The sequence below is a fragment of the Schistocerca gregaria genome, chromosome 6 (genome assembly GCF_023897955.1).
Source record: "Schistocerca gregaria isolate iqSchGreg1 chromosome 6, iqSchGreg1.2, whole genome shotgun sequence".
NCBI classification, from domain to species: Eukaryota; Metazoa; Arthropoda; class Insecta; order Orthoptera; family Acrididae; genus Schistocerca; species Schistocerca gregaria.
Window position 1 is genome coordinate 61,685,516 of NC_064925.1, and position 12,750 is coordinate 61,698,265.

The following is a 12,750-nucleotide window of genomic DNA, read 5'->3' on the forward strand; positions in this document are numbered from 1 at the left end:
GATGGGCGCACAATGTCTCCCCAGCCGGTACACCTGCACTCTGGGCATCATCGACGTTTCACGAATTCACACATATGCAGACCTGATAGCCGTTCTGTATCGCCAATTATGCCACTGCAACGGCAGATCAACTGTTACCGTCATGGATACATAAGATTAAAAGTCTCTCAACACACAGATAAATTTCAGAACGGATATTCTAAGCTGAGCTTCACACCGCATGCTGACGTTTATTAAACACAACTGTTTCGAGACGTCTCTCAACATAGAAACTTGCCGAATGTGGTCTCAAACTTTTATACTAGATTTGTCACAAACTGGGAATGCATCTTACATTTAAATAGTTATTCCGGTACCGTGTTTCAGACAGTGTGAAAGAAATACATTATTGTTCACATCGATGAAATCGTAAAATCATTAATGGAAACAATGTGACAGGGCACAAATTGTTTATCACCGCTCGTTGTCAGTAGTTCGGGCCAACGGCATTGTCGGCAGAGGTTGAAGGGTGAAACAGAATTGTAGGTTTCATTGTTACTCATCACATGGGGAATTGCAGTTAAAATGACAGGCGTAATTGAAGCCGAACTGGGGCTGGTTGCTGAAGGCAATGGAAACTGCTGGATTAAAGACGTAAAATGGTCATTATCAAGAAATGCACTCCCCTTAAGCACTACCATAGTGCAGGCTCTTTTCTGTAGAAAATTGCTTTCAGATTTCCAGGTGGAAACTTTCGGATAGGACGATAAAGCGAAATTGGTGACTGGACTGGTGAGGTAAAGGTAACTTTGGGCTGGCCCGGAGAAAGTGCGTTGCGACCATAGCTGTTCATGTTGTACATTAATCACCTGGCATACAATGTAATAGTATCCTCATACTTCTCGCAAATTATGCGTTTGCCTATAGATGATGGATCTAGCTATCAGATACAACGATACATATAGGCTGGATGTTTTAGATTTGTCGTACCTGCAATCGCTGAAGGTAATTTTTGAACTCCATGACCATTAAGTTCTCTGCATCGGAACAATGATGTCTTTCAGTTTTTATTCTACCCAGAACCCCAGAAATTCGTGTGCTATTTTCCTTGTCCGAGACGATATGGCTAGTACAGACATTTTTTGAGGCGCGACCTTGTAACATACACAGCAAGTGGTATGTGAACAATAGCTTCGCTCCATGAAGTACCAGACACTCGCATAAGGTCAGCTGGTACCTGGCATTCAACGTACTCCATGTTTTATTCTAGTATGTGCAATGTGCATTCAGTTTTTATTTCAGGAAAGAAATATAGTGCAGCAAAAGCCACAGTGCCTACAAAATAAATATTTTGCTTGTTTCCACCTGAAAATCCGAATGCAATTTTTTTTAAAGAAAACATCCTAAATATGACAGCGTTTAAGCAGAGTGCATTTCTATATTATGAACTTTTTATGTATTTAATGCAGTAGTTTCCACTGCCTTCAGCAACCCGAGCAGTTCGCCATTAATTACACCACCCATTTTAGCTGCAATTCCCCATACGATGGGCAAGAAGGTGTCCTAGTATTCTGAAACTTCCTGGCAGATTAAAACTGTGTGCTGGACCGAGACTCGAACTCTGCATCTTTGCCTTTCGCGGGCAAGTGCTCTACCGTCTACCGCTATGTTTCATAACAGTGCACACTCCGCTGCAGAGTGAAAATCTCACTCTGAAAACATCCCCCAGGCTGTGGCTAAGCCATGTCTCCGCAATATCCTTTTCTTCAGGAGTGCTAGTTCTGCAAGGTTCGCAGGAGAGCTTCTGTGAAGTTTGGAAAGTAGGAGACGAGGTACAGATACTGGCAGAAGTAAAGCTGTGAGTAGCGGTTCTTAGTGAAGATTGGGTAACTCAGACGGTGGAGTAGTTGCCTGCGAAAGGCAGAGCTCCCGAGTTCGAGACTCCGGCCGACACACTATTTTAATCTGGCAGGAAGTTTCATACTAGCGCACACTTCGCTGCAGATTGTAAATCTCATCTTAGAATTCTGTTTAACTCTTCAACTTCTGCCGACAAGGCCGTCCGTCGGTACTATTCACAATGAGCGATAATGAAAAATTTGTGCCCTGTCACGTTTTACTTAATTAATGATTTTACGATTTCACCGATGTGAGCAACATTTCACTTTTTTCAATCTATCTGAATCGTGGTGCTGGAAAAATTGTTTGAATTTAAAATGCTATCCGGGTTTGTGACAACTCTAGTATAAAAGTTTGTGAAGACATTCTGCAATTTTTATAAGTTGACATACGTCTGGAAACAATTCTGTTTCAGACTCAGCTTAGAATACCCGTTTTGAAATTTATCTGTGGGTTAAGAGCCTTTGTGTCTTATAAATCCACGACAGTATCCATTTATTTGCCATTGAAGTGGCATAATTGATGATATAGAAAGGTTAGCAGATCTGCATACGAGTGAATTCGTGAAACGCCAGCAATGCTCAGCATACAGATTTGCCGGCCGGCTAGGGACATATTGTGAACACATCTTCGAGTTCTCCGTTGCCTCTGACAAAGGAGTATGAAATTCACTGAGACGTCTGTTTACTCATATGATGCGCTGTGTAGCTCTTTCACTTAAATGTCAAGCAACTGCTAAAGTTCTCTGAACGCTGCAGTAAATTTTAACGTCATTGAGACGTCTGTTTACTCATATGAAACGCTGTGTACCTCTTCCACTTTAATGTCAAACGGCTCTCAGCACTATAGGACTTTACATCTGAGGTCATGAGTCGCCTACAACTTAAAACTACTTAAACCTAACTAACCTAAAGGACATCAAAAACATACATGCCGAAGGCAGGATTCGAGCCTGTGACCGTAGCGGTCGCGAGGTTCCAGACTGAAGCGCCTAGAACCGCTCGGCCACACCGGCCGGCACTTAAATGTCAAGCAAGTACTAAATTTCTCTGACCGTGGTAGGAAATTATAATGTCAAATATATGTAGTTAAAAATTTCTTTGTTTATCTATGAAACAGGTATAGATTTTTGATATATCATATTTCTAAATCGGACTGCAAAATGTAAAATAATTTGCCCTGGCTCCATACTTTCCGTAACTCGATACAGATAGTCATAAAAAATTTTTTTTGTGCGTTTCTAGTAGACATGAAAATAATTGCACGATTTTGAACTAAAGACATGGACTGCATGCAATAGATAGGTGATGAACTATCCGTACATCAGTTATGTGTTGCATGCGGAGCACGTTTATCGAATGTGTGCCGAATGTTTTGACCATTTCAAACAGTTTGAGTAGTTTACAACAGAGACGTATGGTAACGTTCTGGTTTATTTCAGTTTCTCCACTCGCGACGAAGCCAATACATCGCTTCATCCTACGTATACCTCTTGAAAAAAAACATGTAGGTAAAAATTTAAAATTCGAGTTCACATGGAGGCTTAGGAGCAAATGTTCTTATCAGCAAAAAAACGCTACTGTAACAAGAAATAGCGGAAATTACAGTGGTAAAAAAGTACCTTCCGCCTCAGACCAAATAAGAAAGTGAGTTAATGGTGAATTGTCATACAGTTGTGAGTTGTGTTTAAAATTTTAAGTCTCTATCTCATCGGGAAGTTTATTCAAAATCAGTTACAAAATTTGTGCCTACCAGAGGTGCAACAACAAAGCGATATCTATCTCCTCTTCCCCCTCCCTCTGCTCAGTCGTGACGTCTTGAATCTGGTAGCAGATTTCCGCGTAACACTTCAAAACTTAGGATAGTTTCTTAACTACTGTGCCATGGTAGCACGTTACAGCATGTTAAAGTTTCGAGACATGTTTAACAGAAATGAAATAAATGAACGCTTGAACCCAGGTTTCCGTTCCTAGAGACGCGCACCTTTCATTCTGTGAACTAATCTCTCGAAGTCTTCATTTCGTGGTCTGACGTGTTCTGCAATGAGCTTCTTTACTCAGATGTTCCATCGGAACGTAGGGAAAAAAGAAATCTGAATATCTTCTGATGGAGAACCGTGCTCCTCTAACCTGCACACTGATCTACTTGGTACCCCAGATGCTGCACCCCCCCCCCTTTCCTTTTCACTCTCACTCTTTTGAGGAGTGATAAGTAAACACGTGGTTGGTCCTCACACTATTTATGCGCGAGACTGTAATAATACCTTTACAATGACTGCGCTAGGTACCGACAGAGTTTCTGCTTTAGTAGTCTGTACAGCACAGAAGTTTTTTTCTGGGAGTATGATGGCGCTGACTCCCCACCATCCCTCCTTTTTATTGGACCCTCCTAACCTCGACTCCATTGTTAATTTCAACCACAAGTGTCCCTGGAATTTAAGCAAAATTTATCCATATCGTGGACTGCTACAACTTGTATCTTGAAAACTGTAATATTTCTCCTTCCGCAGTTCACCTTGAAAATAAAGTCCTGAGGCAGTTAGGCACAATTTCCTATGACAAGTGTGCAGTCTCAACCTCCAGATACTATTCTTCTCTCAAACGTTAGCGGGTCTTTAGTGTGCAGAGCGCTGTTGACGTAACAACGAAATCCACGATTATGTGGCGTTACCTTGAAAGTTGGACATCTATGATTCTGCTGCGATATGCATACACGATCTTTGAGTCTGAGATGTTATTATCTCGTGGGAGCCAGAAGTGGTTGGACGCAGGGTGCGGTAGAGAGAAGCCGTGCAACATGAGAGATGGCAGTTTGCCGTGATCGTGCTAGTAGCTCCGGAGGAGACTTTGGTATTAACTGAGGATATTTGTGCACATAGTTATTGGTTGCCTGCGAGCTGGAGGAATTTTGTCAGATTTGTATATGCGTACATTGACAGTAATATTCGTACCTTTGTTGAGGCTAGAAACGTGTTTATTGAGTACAGACATTGTGGTATAATTCAAAGTTTGTGTAAAGTTTGAGAGTAATATTCGTACCTTTGTTGAGGCTAAAAACGTGTTTATTGAGTACAGACATTGTGGTATAATTCAATTGTCTGTGTAAAGTTTGCCAGTGTTTAAATAATATATTGCAAATGTAATAGACTATACGCGTTGTTGATTTCTTTCATTTTTACACCGTTTAAGTGTAATTGACCAAATCCCTCCTGATTATTCAATTTTTATGTATAAAATTGTGGCAGTAGTTGTTGTAATTAGTGCATCCATTGCACTCTCCATGGATCGCATTATTGGTTTTGAAATATTTTAGCATGTTGCTGACCACGCAGTTGCAGCGATAAGACGAAGTAAGTTGTCCGTTGCACACAGGAGCATTGAGGAACAGTTGTTAGCAGACTTTATTTAAAAAAAAAAAAAAAAAAAAAAACCTCGCAGTCAGATAGCTGAGAATTGATTTTTTTATAATTCGTAAGAGGAGCAATTAATTCCTGTTTCCTTTTTTTGTTGTCAATCGGGCATTATTCGCAAAGACGGACCACCACACATACATTTCTACACGTCTTACAAAATAATTAGCAATAGAGTTTCAGTCTCGTTCCAATTTTCTCTTCTTTCCAAGATGCTTTCTTCACCTATGGGAACGAGACAAAAAGTATTTACTCATAGGCAATATGCTGGTACAGGTTACCGGGGCGAGACAGTTAAGACACTCGTATTGCACAGCAAAAATCAACCAACATTGTCTTATTTGCGCCCGGCCGAGGTGGCCGAGTGGTTCTAAGCGCTACAGTCTGGAACCGCGCGACTGCTACGGTCGCAGGTTCGAATCCTGCCTCGGGCAAGGATATGTGTGATGTCCTTAGGTTAGTTAGGTTTAAGTAGTTCTAAGTTCTAGGAGACTGATGGCCTCAGAACATAAGTCCCATAGTGCGCAGTGCCATTTTTTCTCTTATTTCCGTTGTTGTTATCTGTAAGAACTTAATGAGTGTAATATCACACGCGCTAGAAAGCTTGCACGCACAGGCGTACACACACACACACACACACACACACACACACACACATTCACTCTCTCTCTCTCTCTCTCTCACACACACACACACACACACACACACACACACACACAGGAGGGAGTGGAATGCGGGGAGACAGTGGGAGGAAAGAAAGAAAGAGTGAGACACACTTGTATGCTGGGAGCCATTTAGGTATGCTTCAGACCCCTCCCGCCCCCAACTGGAAACAGTTTTCTTTCTCCATGCACAATGGTCACTTTCTTCACAGTTTGTAGAAGTTGTGCCTTAAGTGTCTCTGTAAGAAGCAGGGGACTGCAATGCATAAGTGAAGAGTGTGATGCCCTGTTCCATTTGTATAATTCTGAGAAAAAGGAGGGAGAGGAAAAGGTCAGACATAGCACTGACACATAGGCTCTCGTAACAAATAGCAGCAATGAAATTGCCGACGTATGGATCACTGAAAGCATGGTTATCAGGGATGCCGTCATAACCCCCTTCCTTCCCTCTTGTAGGCCAAATACTGCTGGTGACAATGTTTTCTGTGACCAAGATTCGACTGAATACTTTCTACTCGAGCATCACTGCACTAGCATGCATCAGTGATGTCTGATACAAAGGAAAGTAAATGATGGAAAGATGCAAGGGAAGAGGAGAAACCACAGAATATGGAGATGAAGAAAGAGAGGATATGAAGGGATGCAGTTCAAAGAGGGAGACGAGAGGGAGATGCGGAGTGGGAGAGAGATGAGAAATGAAGAAATGTGGGGGTGGGGTGGGATAGAGGCATTGAAAATCTGGACAAAACGGGTCTGGTGTGAGGATAAACAGGTGGATAGCGATGTGTGAAAGAAACGAGAAAGTGAAAGAAGAGATGGAAAAAGGCACTGGAGGCAAAGAGAAACAGAGAACCAGGAGGAGAGAAAATGAGGGAGTGGACGAGTAGTGTAAAAGGATTCGACGTGTAAGGAGTCGCAAGAGAAAACGAACAGATGGACAGAGATGAGCGAAAGGTGAAATGAGAGAGTGAATGAAGAGACGGGAAAGGGGGTGTAGGAGGCAACGAGAAATAGAAAGCCCGAAGGAGAGAAAATGAGGGAGTGGACGAGGGGTATAAAACGATACGTGTAAGAGCCTGTGCAGCAGGAAGGGAAAACTAACTTCTGCGATGCTCGCACAAGACTCGATTCTGCTAGAATGGCGGACAGCGTTCAGCCATTATGAACTGGGTCGAGCGCCGCCGCTGCCAGCGATGTTCCTGTTGGATGCTCGCTCGTGGCTGTTTCTGCTGTTGTAGCGGGCGCGGCCGCCGTTACCGGGGGGGAGAGAGAAACCCATCTCGGCGGTAGCTCTGCCCAAGTGGATTTTCCACTTTCGCCCCCGCCGAACAGTCGCAGCCGCAGCGGCGGCGCCGCCAGCGCTCCCTGGCGGCGTGGCCCGTAATGTCAACTGGCGCCGACGGAGCACTTTCCCAGGGCGGCGCGCCGGAAACTGCCGGCGCGGTCTTCACTCCTGATAGCCAGGACACCTGCAATGGCAGCAGCAGGGCTGCCAACTGTACAAGGGGGATCGACGAAGGCGGCCGTGTAAAGGGTTTTAGGTGGACGAGAAAAAGTCATACGCCACATTTTGCCATCTAGGCCTCAAGGATAGATCGTACTGTACAGGGTGTTACAAAAAGGTACGGCCAAACTTTCAGGAAACATTCCTCACACACAAATAAAGAAAAGATGTTATGTGGACAAGTGTCCGGAAACGCTTAATTTCCATGTTAGAGCTCATTTTTGTTCCTTCAGTATGTACTATACTATCTCGATTCACCGCCAGTTGGCCCAATTGAAGGAAGGTAATGTTGACATGCCACTCATTGCTCTACAGTACTAGCATCAAGCACATCAGTACGTAGCATCAACAGGTTAGCGTTCATCACTAACGTGGTTTAGCAGGCAGTGCAATGTTTACAAATGCAGAGTTGGCTGATGCCCATTTGATGTATGCATTAGCACGGGGCAATAGCCGTGGCGCGGTACGTTTGTATCGAGACAGATTTCCAGAACGAAGGTGCCCCGACTGGAAGACGTTCGAAGCGATTGATCGGCGTCTTAGAGAGCACGGAACATTCCAGCCTATGACTCGCGACTGGGGAAGACCTAGAACGACGAGGACACCTGCAGAGGACGAGGCAATTCTTCGTGCAGTTGACGATAACCCTAATGTCAGCGTAAGAGAAGTTGCTGCTGTACAAGGTAACGTTGACCACGTCACTGTATGGAGAGTGCTACGGGAGAACCAGTTGATTCCGTACCATGTACGGCGTGTGCAGGCAGTATTAGCAGCTGATTGGCCTCCACGGGTACACTTCTGTTAATGGTTCATCCAACAATGTGTCAATCCTCATTTCAGTGCAAATGTTCTCTTTACGGATGAGGCTTCATTCCAAAGTGATAAAATTGTAAATTTTCACAGTCAACATGTGTGGGCTGACGAGAATCCGCACGCAATTGTGCAATCACTTCATCAACACAGATTTTCTATGAACGTTTGGGCAGGCATTGTTGGTGATGTCTTGACTGGGCCCCATGTTCTTCCACCTACGCTCAATGGAGCACGTTATCATGATTTCATACGGGATACTCTACCTGTGCTGCTAGAACACGTGCCTTTACAAGTACGACACAACATGTGGTTCATGCACGATGGAGTTCCTGCACCTTTCACTCGAAGTGTTTGTACGCTTCTCAACAACAGATTCGGCGACCGATGGATTGGTAGAGGCAGACCAATTCCATAGCCTTCACGCTCTCCTGACCTCAACCCTCTTGACTTTCATAAATTGGGGCATTTGAAAGCTCTTGTCTACGCAACCCCGGTACCAAATGTAGAGACTCTTCGTGCTCGTATTGTGGACGGTTGTGATACAAAACGACATTCTCCAGGACTTCATCAGCGCATCAGGGATTCCATGCGACGGAGAGTGGATGCATGTATCCTCGCTAACGGAGGACATTTTGAACATTTCCTGCAACTGTACGTTCTGTTGCTGTATGTTTCCATTCCATGATTAATGTGATTTGAAGAGAAGTATTAAAATTAGCTCTAACATGGAAAGTAAGCGTTTCCAGACACATATCCACATAACATATTTTCTTTCCTTGTGTGTGAGGAATGTTTCCTGAAAGTTGGGCCGTACCTTTTTGTAACACCCTGTATAATAAAAAGATTTTCGTTTTTCACGGACATCGCGTTCAAGGAAAGTATTCAGTGTAATATTTTAGTAAATTTCGAGTTTTATGTAGGGGCCTATTTGGTGATGATGACTGACAGGAGTCAGTGTAAACATCCGAAAGTAATCTTCGTCGAATAGCAGCAAGGATTCCGCCTGACTTAACACACCCTGACTTAACTAGGAATCCCATTTCAATTTTACAAAGAGCTCTCTACGGTAATGGAACCTTACCGATCTTGCATTTATCGAGAACCTCCCGCCCAACACAAGTACCAAGTAAATGGAGGAATGTGCAGATGACTCCAGTATATAACAAAGATAAAAGAATTGAAGTGCAAAATTACAGACAAATATCCCTAACTTCTGCTTTCTGCAGAATCCTTGAACACATTCTTGCGTGGAATATAATAAACGTTCTTGAGGCTAAGAAGTTTATGTCGATGTATCAGCATGGTTTTAGAAAGCATCCGTCGTGCGAAACTCAGCTTGCTCTTTTCTCGCATGATATTTTGCGGACTGTGGATGAAGGGCAACAGGCAGATTCCATATTTCTAGATTTACGGAAAGCATCTGACACGGTGCCCCTTGCAGGATGTAAACGAAGTAACGAGCATATGCAATAAGTACACAGTTATGCGGTTGGCTCGAAGACTTCTTAAATATTAGGACCCAGTATGTTGCCCTCAATGGCGAGTGTTCAACAGAGATAAGGGTTTCGTCAGGATGTTCTGAGGAAGCGTCATAGGACCGCTGTCGTTATCTGTATACACAAATGATTGTCGTTATCTGTATACACAAATGATTGTCGTTATCTGTATACAAGAATGATTTGGCCGACAGAGTGGGAAGCAGTCTTTGGTTGTTTGCTGATGATGCCTTGGTGTACGGTAAGGTGTCGAATTTGAGTGACTCCAGGAAGGTACAAGACTACTTGGACAAAATTTCCAGTTGATGTGATGAACGGCAGGTAGCCCTAAATGTGGAAAAATGTAAGCTAATGCAGATGAGTAGGAAGAGCAAATCTGTGATGTTCGGACACGGTATTACTAGTTGTCCAGCTTGACGCAGTCAGGTAGTTTGAATATCTGAGCGTAAAGCTGCAAAGCGATATGAGGTGGAACGAGCATGTGAAAGCTGTGGCAGGGAAGGTAAGTGGTCGACTTCGGGTTGTTGGGAGACTTTTAGGAAAGAGTGGATCACCTGTAAAGGAGATCGCATGTAGGAGGCTCGTATCCCTATTCTTGAGTGCTGCTCGAGTATTTGGGATCAGTACCAGGTTAGACTGGAGGAAGACATCGAAGCAATTCAGAGGAGGGCTGCTAGATTTGTTAGCGGTAGGTTCGACGAAAACATAAGTGTAACGGAGGTGCTTCGGGAGCTCTAATGGGAATCCAAGGAGGGAAGGTGGCGTTCTTTCCGGGAAACACTATTGAGAAAATTTAGAGAACCGGAATTTGAAGCTGCAGTCAACATATATCGCGTGTAAAGACCACGAATATAAGATACGAGAAATTAGGACTCATAGGAGGGGTACAGACAGTCGTTTATCTCTTTCTCTGTGGAAATGACTGGCGCGCTGGATTAGCCGAGCGGTCTAGGGTGCTGCAGTTCTGGACTGTGCGGCTGGTCCCGGCGGAGGTTCGAGTCCTCCCTCGGGCATCGGTTGGTGTGTTTGTCCTTAGGATAATTTAAGTAATGTGTAAGCTTAGGGACTGATGAACTTAGCAGTTAAGTCTCATAAGATTTCACACACATTTTAACTTTTTTTTTTTGTGGACTAGTAGCGGTACAGGGTACCCTCCTCCACATACCTTACGATGGCCTGCGGAGTATCTATGCAGATGTGAATGTAAATGTAGATATTCCTCGGAAAGTCACAAATAGTGTTAGAGTGAGAGACTGAAAGAGCTTATGGCGACTTGAGATGAAAAAAAGGCAGAGGGAATTGCTGAAATCACTGGAGGAAGTGGAAAATCTATGAGTATTCGCACTGCAATTGGAATTATGAACGATAGAAGTAGAGATCAGTCTGGTTCTGCACGCCTAGTCACGCATTCTCCGATAGCAAATGATCGTTCAGTAGCGTTTGTAGCGTTCTGCTGTAAATATCGTACCCATTGCAAGCATTAAACGCAATCTTAACAAGTTATTTGGAAGATTTTCATTCCATTTCTCGCCGGCTGATATCGCTATAACATTGGTAAGCCATAAATTATAACCTCAGATGTTAAGTCCCGCCGGCCGGATTGGCCGAGTGGTTCTAGGCGCTACAGTCTGGAACCGCGCGACCGCTCCGTTCGCAGGTTCGAATACTGCCTCGGGATTGGATGTGTACGGTGTCCTTAGGTTATTTAGGTTTAAGTAGTTCTAAGTTCTAGCGGACTGATGACATCAGAAGTTAAGTCTCATAGTGGTCAGGGCGTTTTAAACCATTTTTGTTAAGTCCCAAAATGCTTGGACCATTTAATAAATTCTACATAAGCAATCGGAAGACGTAATTTGGAGGATACATCTTTCTTCAAGCGCTCATCCTATGCGCGTGCGGTAAATCTAACTCGGAACCGGCGTCAATGCGATCCCCCTCAATGCCTCGACCTGCCCGGACCTCCATCGCTCGTGAATTGGACAGTGGTGTGTTGAATCTACGAGGCTGGAGACATGTCATCGGAGTTTCTGATGAATATCATCCACAATATACCGAACATTGAAAGGGCAGGAAATGAAAGGGGCTCGTACTATCAGCTTGACAGCTCATGTATCCATCTTCTGTTCAGAAAATTTTTCAGAAGAGTGAAGAAGGTAGTTGTTGGAAGGTTCTGCATTCGAATCCCAGTGCAGCACGGAGCTTCGAAGTTTCTTTCACCACTACCGTGCGTAAGCGACGCCGACAAGCGTGCGACACACATCGGTGACTCCAAACAGCATTACCTCTGCCCAGTGGGAGATTTATTGTCCCTGACTGCGCTGCGGTCTCGTGTCACGGTGCAGAAAGAATAAAAACGGAACATGGACGAAAGCCACGACACAGGTCGCAAATGAAGAAATGCACTTAAGTAAGGAACATTTGCAGAGGTATAATGTTAGGACCTGTCATTTGGGAACGGCTATGCTGACAGATTCTTCATGTTCTGGTGTCGTGAACGACTGTGGAAAGTAGATGAAGGATCGTGCAACCACGAGTGGGAGAAAAGGTATAGGGAGTCCACGCTTCATCACAGAACGGTGTGGTTGGAGGCTAGCCTGTACGGTGAATCAGGGTAGGGGGTGATTTGTGTCAGATCTGACGACAGAGCTCATTGCTGGTGGAGGCACAAGTGTTTCTGAGCACATCGTTCAGCACACTATACTGAACATGCGGTTCCTCAGCAGACGAACCCTACGTTTCCCATGTTCATCCAACGACGTTGATTACGATTGCAGTGGACACTGGGTTTTCGATATGGGGCGATACACGAAAAGAAACGTCTCGCTTGGTCGTATGAAACACATTTCTTGTCACTCCGTGTCGATAGTCGTGTCCGGATAGGCCACCATCTAGGTGAACACGCTGGCCGATAATGACAAGATAGTGCATGAGCGACGCATGATAGTATTCGAAGGCACCATTGTAGATGTGGGCTACGTGAACATAATT

General features: G+C 44.2%; 1 protein-coding gene across 1 annotated transcript in view; it reads left to right on the top strand.

Annotated features, from left to right (window-relative positions):
• The window catches only part of LOC126278612 (uncharacterized), a 1,203,842-nt gene that overhangs the window by 194,224 nt on the left and 996,868 nt on the right, over window positions 1–12,750 (top strand). The window lies entirely within an intron of this gene.